Source organism: Cupressus sempervirens, chromosome 5, assembly GCF_028749045.1.
Source record: "Cupressus sempervirens isolate cs-2001-9-10 chromosome 5, ASM2874904v1, whole genome shotgun sequence".
Classification (NCBI taxonomy): domain Eukaryota; kingdom Viridiplantae; phylum Streptophyta; class Pinopsida; order Cupressales; family Cupressaceae; genus Cupressus; species Cupressus sempervirens.
In genome coordinates this window covers 894,356,021-894,366,615 of record NC_143122.1, presented here as the reverse complement: position 1 = coordinate 894,366,615, position 10,595 = coordinate 894,356,021, and the positions used below count along the sequence as shown (strand labels likewise).

Sequence of the window (10,595 nt, the reverse complement as noted above, 5' to 3'; positions counted from 1 at the left end):
ATATATTTATTATATAGTCTAGACATGATACAATTTCAACCCAAAACATATTTGGAAAACATTTGGCTTTCGACATAATTCTATGCATTTCTACAATTGTTTTATTCTTTTTCAGCTACCCAACTTTGTTAAGGTTTGTATCTAGTTATGAATTGCTTGTGATTCCCATTTTCTTTCCAAAAGTTCAAAAATTCTTTTGAGATGTATTCACCACTTTTATCCATTCTCAATTCTTTGATATAGTGCCCATCATGCTTCTTAACAAGAGCTTTGAATTCATGAAAAAATCAAATGCTTCATCCTTATGTTTCAGAAAGTTGATTTATGTTTTCCTCGAAAACACATCAATAAAAGTCATAAAGTAGTAACTTGCACCAATGGAGAGTGTGTTCATAGGTGAACACAAATATGAATGCATACTATAATGGAATGAGATATTCATGGAGCTCATTAATCAAAAATTGTGAGAAATTCTTTGTCTCTTCTAGTCCCACTACAATAGTGTCAAATCTTCGAGGACAACATATTAAAATAATTTTGACCACTCTCTCTTTTTCAAGTGTCTCTGTATGAGATCTAATTTAATTTAATAACACAATGAGTTGAATGAAGAACAAATCCATTGTGTCTATTTACTTCATGTGAATGGTCTCAAAATATCTTGTTAGTATTTGTAGTTTGGTTATGTTCAACTTTTTGATTCCTTGGAAGGCAATTTGAAAAATATCCCAGAATTGGTTGGATATATTTTTGTTGGAATTCTTGGAATTGTACTCTCATGAACCTCTTCAAATATAGAAAAAAAAGCTTTTGAATCCTTATTTCTATTATCTTTCAATAAATCATTAACTTCTTGTGACAGTGCATTATACAATGTTGTATTTCCTTATTTGGGTATCAATTTTTAACAAGATCCTATAAGTCTTGTCAAGAAAATAATTCCTTTATTGTGACTACTAAATAATCATATTTTTTCCCATTGATGCATGGGATATGTGGTTTTGTCAAGCTCTAGCTTGGAGCTTTCATGATTGACTATGAAAAACCCTTCAACTCTTTGAAAATTTTTCTAAACAAACTTTGGCCAATAACCTTTGGCTCTGATATAGATAGAGATGGAGGATAAGATGAAAATGAAACAATGCAAATCGAGACAGAGAGAAAATTAGTCCAATGAGAGCTGATTTTAACTTCATATAAATATTTTTAGATGATGCAAACATTCATTTTGAGGATAGTACATCAAACAACTAGTTCTTCATTGTATTCAAAATAAAATCAAAATAGAGGTACATAGTTATGCTAGCACTTGTGTTGCTATTTCTACATTTTTATTTTTTCAGTTGTCTTTCTTTTCCATAGATTCATACAAGGGAAAACTTTTACATATAACTTGTTAATATCATATTGTTTCAGCAATACCATTTCCAAGATTCTTCTAGGCTAACCTAGAAAAAAACATAGTCCATCCCAATCTTATGCATGTAGTAAGTCAAATGCATGTATATTTACAAAGTATAGTTGCATTTAAGAATTATCCTATACACATTGAATAGAGATCGAGACAAAACAAAAAGAAATGGAAATTAAGAAAACATGAAACAACTCATATTGGGAGCAAGAGAATAAAAGTATAAGAAGGTGAAATAAATATGGTACTAATTAAATTCAACAATAGGAAATTGCCACTAAGCTTCTATAAAATGTAAAATATTTACGACTCCTTATAATCTCTCCTAATAATTTATGAAAAGGAAAAACTATAAAAACATATAAAAATAATAAATATAGAAGTATGATATCTTCGAAGTACTGGTTGGCCTCTAAATTCATTGCCCTCCTCTCATTTCTTTTGTATACATTCGAAGCAATTTCATTGAATATCCTATGTCACATCCTATTTTTTATTTTAATTTTTTTCTTCACCTTTTAGCAATTCTATAAATTACTTCCCAACGCATTACTTTTCTGCACTCCTTATTAAAGCAGCGAGTATATATTTTTTGGACTCACTATTGACCCAAATCTGCAATTCCATCTCGAACACTATTCTTAGGGAGATTCCAACTTGACATTCAAAAATTCAATTGTAGTACAACAAATTCTCTAATAATAGATTTAAATTATTTAATTAATTAAAAATATTTCATTACTGGAAGAAAAAACAGTAATATATCTCTGTTGATTTTTGGACAGATGCTGCTATCCTTCTAGAAATTGTAGTATTGACTAAATTTCAAAAAAAATGAAAACATAATTTTTTTTGAAATTCTTAGTATTTGATCTTCATGATGTGTATATCATTAATCTGAAAAAGAATCATGTTTAACTTCTTCTTCTTCTTTGTCTTCCGTACATGTTGTCTGGAGATCAAGCAACGTCTTTCTTGATTGGTTGTTTCTGCATTCTTCCTTCACTCACTATTTCTCCTTGCTTGATACGACTGCATTTGGTCAAGTGAGACTGTATTTTTGTGCCTGCCTTCCTTTTCTTCTTCTACAAATCTCAGACTAGGAGATCTTAGATTCATAACTTGCTTTTGCAGCAAAAGTTCTAGTATCACTTACTTTTTATGGGGTTCTCATGTATTCTCTTCCGCATTCTTCGTATATGCTCTGCTACCTTGTTCCCTCATCATGTCTTCGCATATCCTTCATATGAGAGTTGTTCTCCTTATATGTGCAACCATTCCCTAATCAAATACCCATTCAACCCTTGCGGCTCCCCTATGGTTGAGTGCAGAAGAAATCAAAGCACTGTAATTTATATTTCTTGTTCTTCGTTGTTCTGTCCTGGAGAGCGGTATAAGGTAGATGGAGAGATCACAGAGTCAATTTATACAAACAAAACCATTGGGATTGCTTGCGACATCTTTTCCAATAATTGCTATGTCCTAGTATAGTTTCTTTATGCATAGATTGGAGGCTAATAGCACCAAGATACACTGATTACAAGATAAGGAACTCAATCCTATAAGGTATTTATAGCAGTGCAGATGAAATAAGAAAGGAACTAGTGGATGCTATTTCATCTTGTGTCTTGGAGAATGTTTTCCTTCATAATAATGTGTTGAGGGATAGGTTCCGAGAATGAGAGAGGGGGCTGAGTATAGTATGATATATGTCCTGACTAATAATTTTTTTTACTTAGATGAGTACGTCAATAGTTTTTATATAATTATCAATCTTTCATAATATATATTCCAACAATCAAAGAATATGTGAAGCCATTTGAAATATGAATTGTTTTCTTATTCTTTTAATTTCATCTTTTTTTTTAATAGAAACTCTTCACAAATTGACATGATAAATAGTTCTGCACTCTCTTGATTTCATTCTAATTTTGCAGTAACTTGTTTCAATTCAAAATATAATAATTTGAATTGAATGAATCTATGAGCCAAACCCTAAAATATTAAAGCAATATAAAGATTATAAGCATAATGTTGACCCTAATTCTACAATGATGAGGACTGTAAATCTATAAAGATTAATAAAGAACCAATCACAACCTGCTTTTTGGAAAGAGATCTCCACTGAACTTTTCCATGAGTGTTATACTTATCAAACGCGGATCTTCTTTAGGTGTCCATAGTCCCCTTTTGAGTACGACTTTTCCACTATAAATATTGTGGAAAATCATACAACCAAATTTACTATTTTGTGAAAAATAGTTACGTCCATAATTGTGGTGGGGAGGTGGATTGAATTTAGGATAGCGTTATGACATATGTCATCAGACATGTAATGTAAGGGACACATGTAGCAGCATGAAGAATTCTAAAATGACAGTCATTTTTCTTAGCAAATGCCAAAATTCCATTTTTAGAATCCTATTTTCGGTTAAATTTCCCTTGACCAGAAAATAAAATGTCTGTTTGGAAAAATTGACATAGCCAATAGAATAGAAAGCAATAAAAATCAAAAAATTCATTTAATGAAAGTTTTGAGCTAGACCATAGTATAATCAGTGAAATTTTGTAAATAGCACAATTACCAAAATGAAGATTAATGCAAAATAGTGATTGAAAACTATAGACTTTGCCTATAAATAAGCGGAACTAAAAATTATAAAAATATTAAAAAATTAAAAAATGTTGAAATATGATATGTCTTCATCGACTATCCTATCTCACTTCCTATTATTTAATTAGTCTCTTGTTTACCTTTTAGTAATTCTACTTCGCACTCCGTTGATGTTTGATTGAACAGACAAGACAGAGGAACACCATTCACATTTGCCGGGTTATTTCCGCAACATTTCATTTTATTTATGACTAAGATTTTCTTTCCTTTCTAATTTTCTTCAGACTTGACTTTGCAATAAAATAAATGACAGTCAATGTTTGTCGTGACAGACTGGGTTTAATGAATCTGAAAATGGCCTTCGCATTATTGAAGAAATATCTGCTTTCGTGATGTTCACGGTCTTCCTTTCTTTTACATGTTTCCATTATCAATACTTAGCTAAAACATTATATATTCCACCACAATTTATTTTCATATTCTGACCGCTTTGAAAAATGGAAATAGTTCAATTGGACTTGATTCATACTTTCGACACGGTTTCTACTATTGTTCAATATTATAATATTAGTTTGAATTAGAATGGTCCAAATGTTTATCGTCACGAGATGGAAACAAATCAACCTGAGTGAGATTTTGAATCTGTATTGAGTGGTTACAACGTTGGTCGTGATCAAAGGATTGGGTCCCTACGTGATGTGATATGTATGCATATGGAAAATTTCGGATGTTTCTTTTTAAAATTGAAAATGATAAATTTATGTTTTGATTTAATGTTTTATCATTATTAAAATAATAATAATAAGGTTATTTGTTCCATCTATATAAGTTGAGGATTTTTGTTTAGCTTGGACTTCCATTTTATTCATTCAGTTAAAAAAGCGTGTATTTGAAAATATTAAACAAGAGCTCTTTGAGAGCTGGAGTATGGGGAAACAAACTGGACGTAATATTTAAAATTATGGTTTTGAAAAGAGAAGTTATAAATTTTAGCAAATTTAATTTAGATTTTTAATTAATATTTTAGATTTTAGTTTTATAGAATAATGTGGCGACTACCCATTGTTTAAAAATATACAACTTAACGTAATAATGTATTGTAAATCACGAGATCTGAATTAATAGATTTTTAACCAAGAAATTTAAATTTTTTAGAATATACTCTTAATAGCAATAATATATTTTTAAAAAATTTAATTAACAATTATTGATTTATATAAAACTAATTTTTAAAATAATTTAAAATATATTAACATTTTTAAAAACTATTTTTAAAACTAATGTGATATTAATATTGATAAGACATTATTTTTGTTGTGGAAGATAAAAACATGACTTTTTTAAAAATCTAATGAACTTGTGACAAATATGCAAAAGATGAAGTTGTAATTATTTTATAAATCTAATGAACTTGTGACAAATATGTAAAAGATAAAGTTGTAATTAACAATGAACTTGTCACAAATATGGGAAAGATAGAGTTGTAATTAATGAATTCATTAATGCATATTAGAAAATATTGTATTTTCTGAAGTGGGAAAATAAAATAAATCCACCAAAAATGCAACGGACCAATTAGAAAAAGGTAATAAATCAATATAAATTAATTTAAAAATATAAAGTTTGTTGAACTTTAGAATTTTTTTTTTTTTTGGATTGCACAAATTAGCAGGATAAACAAAAACATTTATATAGGCAGAGACTAATAATAATAACATTTGTAATGTTTGACAGTTTTTTATTTATAATATTTTTTCTTGTTCTTCCTATGGCCTCGGAAGATTCCAATCGAAAATTCGTACCTTTAATAGTAGAACAAATTCGCTAATAATAGATTTAAATAATTTAATTAATAAAAATATTCATTATTGGAAGATAAAAAAGTAATCTCTCTCCTCATTTTTGACACCCTGTTTCTGCGTCCCTTCTTCAATCACTATTTCTCTTTCCTTGCTTCATCTTCTACAAATATCAGACCATGAGGAGGTGTTGCAGAATTCATAGCTTGCTTTTGCAACAGAAGTTCTAGTATCACTTACTTTTCATGGGGTTCTCATGTATTCTCTTTCGGGTTCTTCTTATATCATGCTCTGCTGCCTTGTTCCCTCATCATGTCTTCGCATTTCCTTCGTATCAGTCTTGTTCTCCTTATATGTGCAACCATTCCCTCATCAAATACCCTATCAACGATTGCGCCTATGGTACGGTTGGGTGCAGAATGAATCAAACCACTGTATTCTTTGTTTCTGGTTCTTCGCTGTTCTGTCGGGGAGGGGAGTATAGGGTAGTTGGAGAGATCACGAAGGCAAGTTATACAAACAGAACCATTCGGATTGCGTGTGACAGTACCGAAACTATATTGGTTATGTTGAGGACAATCACGACTGGTCAGATTTGGAGTTTTCTCTTTCTGATAAATATAAATCGGGAAGCGTTCTTATCTGTGAGAAGGAACCTTCGTACAGCAATACTCTCCATCGCGTCAAGTGTTTGGAATGCAGACGCAATGACACTTTGTGCTACTTCCTTCCTTCTCAGTTGTCCACATCAAGTGACGAAAGTTGCTCAAAGCAATATGGTGTCATCATTCCGAGCAACGAGAGTTACAACTTCAGTGATGAAAAGAATCTGAGGGAGCTCCTCCAGACGGGATTCGATGTCACATGGAATGAGAGCGTTGGGTGCCCATCCTGCGAAGCCTCTGGAGGAATTTGTTATGGTTACGGCACCGATTATTATGATTACAGCGCCTCTGATGAATACTACACAGTGTGCATCTGTTCCAACGGTCCCCACGCACAAAACTGCTCCGGCAGTAAGTTTCATACTTCTGACTTTAATAATTATTAGTTAAGGCGTGATGAAAAGGCCTGTCAAAAGTTATAATCAGAAAAGAAAATAAAGAGCAAATTCAGGAAAAGCTTAGAACATTATCTCGAAAACAAAATTGGCTTAGGACATTGAATTTGGTTGGGAAATTACAAAATAGAGAAAGAATCATTATTTAGTTTAAAGTTCTATTATATGATTTTGCTTTTTGTTGTAGAAAAACTAAAAACCTACAAAGATACATGGTGGACTAGAATATGGCCTAAGATCTTGAAGTATGTAACAGGTAAATTACTTTAGACTGTCGGCTTTTTCTATTCAAAATTAATTGTCTGTTTAAAATTTCCATCAAGGATAATGGTGCCATACCTTGTTCATTAGAAGTAATAATCATGTATTTCATTGCAGTTGTAGGCGCTATATCTGGTGTCTTCATTATATCCACTATCATCTTCATTTACAGACGAAATAGTAGAAAGAAAAGAGAGCAACAAGAGGAGCAAGACATTAGAGAGTATATGGATCCCCTTGATTCTGCACCTCCTTCAATTGAGAACTTCTTACAAGCAGGAACTCCAACAAGATATTCTTACCGTCAGATTAAAAGGTACACCAAAAATTTTGCAGTTAAACTTGGTCAAGGAGGTTTCGGTACAGTTTTCAAAGGTGAGCTTCCCAATGGATGTATTATAGCGGTTAAAACACTTGATAAATCTAAACACAGTCAAATTCAGTTTTTGAATGAAGTGGCTACTATTGGAAGGATCCACCACTTGCATCTTGTACGACTTCTAGGATATTGCTTGGAAGGGTCTAAAAGAGCGTTGATTTATGAGTTCATGATCAATGGATCTCTTGAAAAATATATCCACGAAGATGATAAAAATGTATTGAATTGGAAACAGTTGTACTCAATTGCAATTGGTACAGCTCGTGGGATTGCATATCTACATGATGAATGTCGAAATAGGATTTTGCACTGTGACATAAAACCTCATAATGTATTGTTGGATGCCAATTTCTCCCCAAAGGTTGCGGATTTTGGTCTGGCAAAACTAACAAATAGAGAAGAAAGCCATGTTTCTCTAACAGGTGCTCGAGGAACCCCTGGCTACGTGGCTCCAGAGGTGTGGTCTAGAAGCAATGGACCTGTGACGGATAGATCAGATGTCTACAGTTACGGTATGTTGCTCATGGAAATGGTAGGCGGAAGAAAGAACTTTGATATGAGAGGAAGCAGATCCAGCAAATTTTACTATCCGGAATGGGCATTCAAACAGGTAGAAATGGGAGAATTTAGAAACCTGAGAGGAGAAGATATAACAGGCGAGGAAGATGAAACTATAGCTAAGAAGTTGAGTATGTTGGGGTTGTGGTGCATACAATACAACTATTCTCACCGGCCTTCCATGAGTAGAGTGATTCAAATGTTAGAAGGTACTGTTGATATCGTTATACCCCCTCAACCTTTTCCAGTTGATACACCAGTCCAAACATCAGCCTCAGAATCATCTTCTAGCATGTGATGTCTGATCACAAGATGTAAAATCTTAGTTCTGACACTGCTTTTTAGTTCTGTGATCTATTAGTTCATATTGGATGCACGGAGGAGAATGCCTTTCCTACAATGATTGTAAAGACCTCATAACAGAGGCAATTTAAGGTTCAGATTTGCAATATAAACGAATTATCCCTATTTGAGTTCACAAATTTTGTGATCTGTTTACTCCGTTTGCAACTTTTTTTATTTACCCTCTCTTTTATAAGTATCTACAAAGGTCGCAAACATATCGTCTATGCCGCATTTCTCATCTTCATCTTAACTGTCACCATTGGAAGCGTATTGGCTTGTTATTTAATCTACGTAGGCAGTTTAAACTATCATCTTAACGCTGCCAGAAGATTGTAAAACTTATACCTTCTAGAAATGAATCATAAAATAGTAACTTATACCACCTTTCAGAGTAAGCATTTATGTAAATTACAGGACGCTCTGGAAAGGGGTAACATAACAGATTTTGCATCTAGGATTAGTTCAACGTAATTTCATATTTTTCTAATTTGATTGAATTTATTTTAAATATTTTACGGACTAATTCAATGTTCTTGAAAATATTTTTTTGTGTAATGAATATTTCAATGAGGAAGTCAACCAAGTTATATATCTACAACGAGTTATAGCCAAGTTATTAATGTTTCTATAACGTGCAATAGATCATTTCTTCAATTACAATTAGGCATTTGCAGCACCAAACCATTGGAGTAAGAGCCTTGTAAAGATGTTGAAGATTGTAAAAGCGAATATAGTCTTTTTGACCAGTCTGATGAAACTCTTACATTGTAAACACTTATGTAATTCTCTTGATCAGTAATGTTTCTGGAACATCAATATTTATATTTTTCTGACGAAACTGTTACTTTCTAAACACTCATGCAATTTTCTTGATTGTAATTTATTATAATTTGTAATTTAATTACTTTTTTCAGTTAATTTTTTTTATTCTTATTAAAATGCTAATTATTTATTTTTTGACATAATATTTTTATCTTATAATATTGATTTTGTTTAATTTATTTAATATTTTCATAGATAATATAAACATCTAAAAATCAGTAATCATAATTTTTAATGTTTCTAATATTGTTTGTGGGATGTATGTGGAATGATTTGTTAACATTGGTATTTTTTGTTAGTCCTTGTTGTATTGAGCACTTTTAGAATTAATTTCTTTCTGGGGAACTATGCAAGATGAAGAAATTTCAGAATCAAATGCACTTCAAAAATATAAATTCACTTTTTCGTATAAATTCATTTTTTTCTATTAGCTATTGTCATTTTTAAGCATAGTCTTTTTGTGTGAAAAAATTCAGGAAAAGCAAGACTATAGAAACGATAATGTGACAATTTTCATGAACAACACAATTTCATTGAAATTTTATCTAACAATTTCACTATAATGTGTCTTATGCAACTTGTCTATAATTGCACATTTCTCATATGGGAAACAACTCTTCTTTAACCTTAAAACAATATTGATCCTATATCCATGCAAATCCAAATCACCCACATGCAAGGTAGAAACTGCAGAACCCTCATGAATCAAGAGAATCAAGCTAAAGAAGAAATGGACTTTTTTTTTTATGTTTATCAATAAATCAAATTAATTTATATCTACTTCATTGGCTAAAATATTTTACCTCTTATAAAAGTTTTTAAAATTATTATAATTAATTGTCAATATTATTCATGATGCATATTAGATAATATTAGAATACAACATTAATAATAATAATATAATACAAAATTATAATCTATATATAATTTAAATAATTATAAAATATCATAATAATTAATAAATTAATATATTTAATACTTATAATAATATTTAATAAATAATAACTTCATATATAAAATTAATACTATAATTAATTACAACAATCATTCGGATTAAACAAGGGAGATTGATTTATTTTTATTAGCGACAATAAATGGTCACGCCAGGACAAAAGATGGTCATCGTTCTCAATCCCTTTTTTATTTCAAGTTTTTGGTAGAGTTTTCTTATCAAGAGTTTCACAATTTTAAAACGCTTATTATGTTGCCTCAGAAAAACATAAATGAATACCTAGCTGTTCTAAAATAGATGGTATCCTACCATTGCAGTTCTTTGTCGTGTGCCCAAAGTTATTCTAAAAACTAATTCTTGTTTCATGTCCTTCGTGCAGGAGTTTTTCATGTTT

General features: G+C 31.0%; 1 pseudogene across 1 annotated transcript; it reads left to right on the top strand.

Annotated features, from left to right (window-relative positions):
* Window positions 1-5,973: 5,973 nt before the first annotated feature.
* Window positions 5,974-8,564, top strand: LOC149558811 (LEAF RUST 10 DISEASE-RESISTANCE LOCUS RECEPTOR-LIKE PROTEIN KINASE-like 2.2; annotated as a pseudogene). The gene is made up of 3 exons (XR_016365077.1): window positions 5,974-6,840; window positions 7,072-7,140; window positions 7,263-8,564. The product of XR_016365077.1 is annotated as an LEAF RUST 10 DISEASE-RESISTANCE LOCUS RECEPTOR-LIKE PROTEIN KINASE-like 2.2 (transcript).
* The last annotated feature ends 2,031 nt before the right edge of the window (window positions 8,565-10,595 follow it).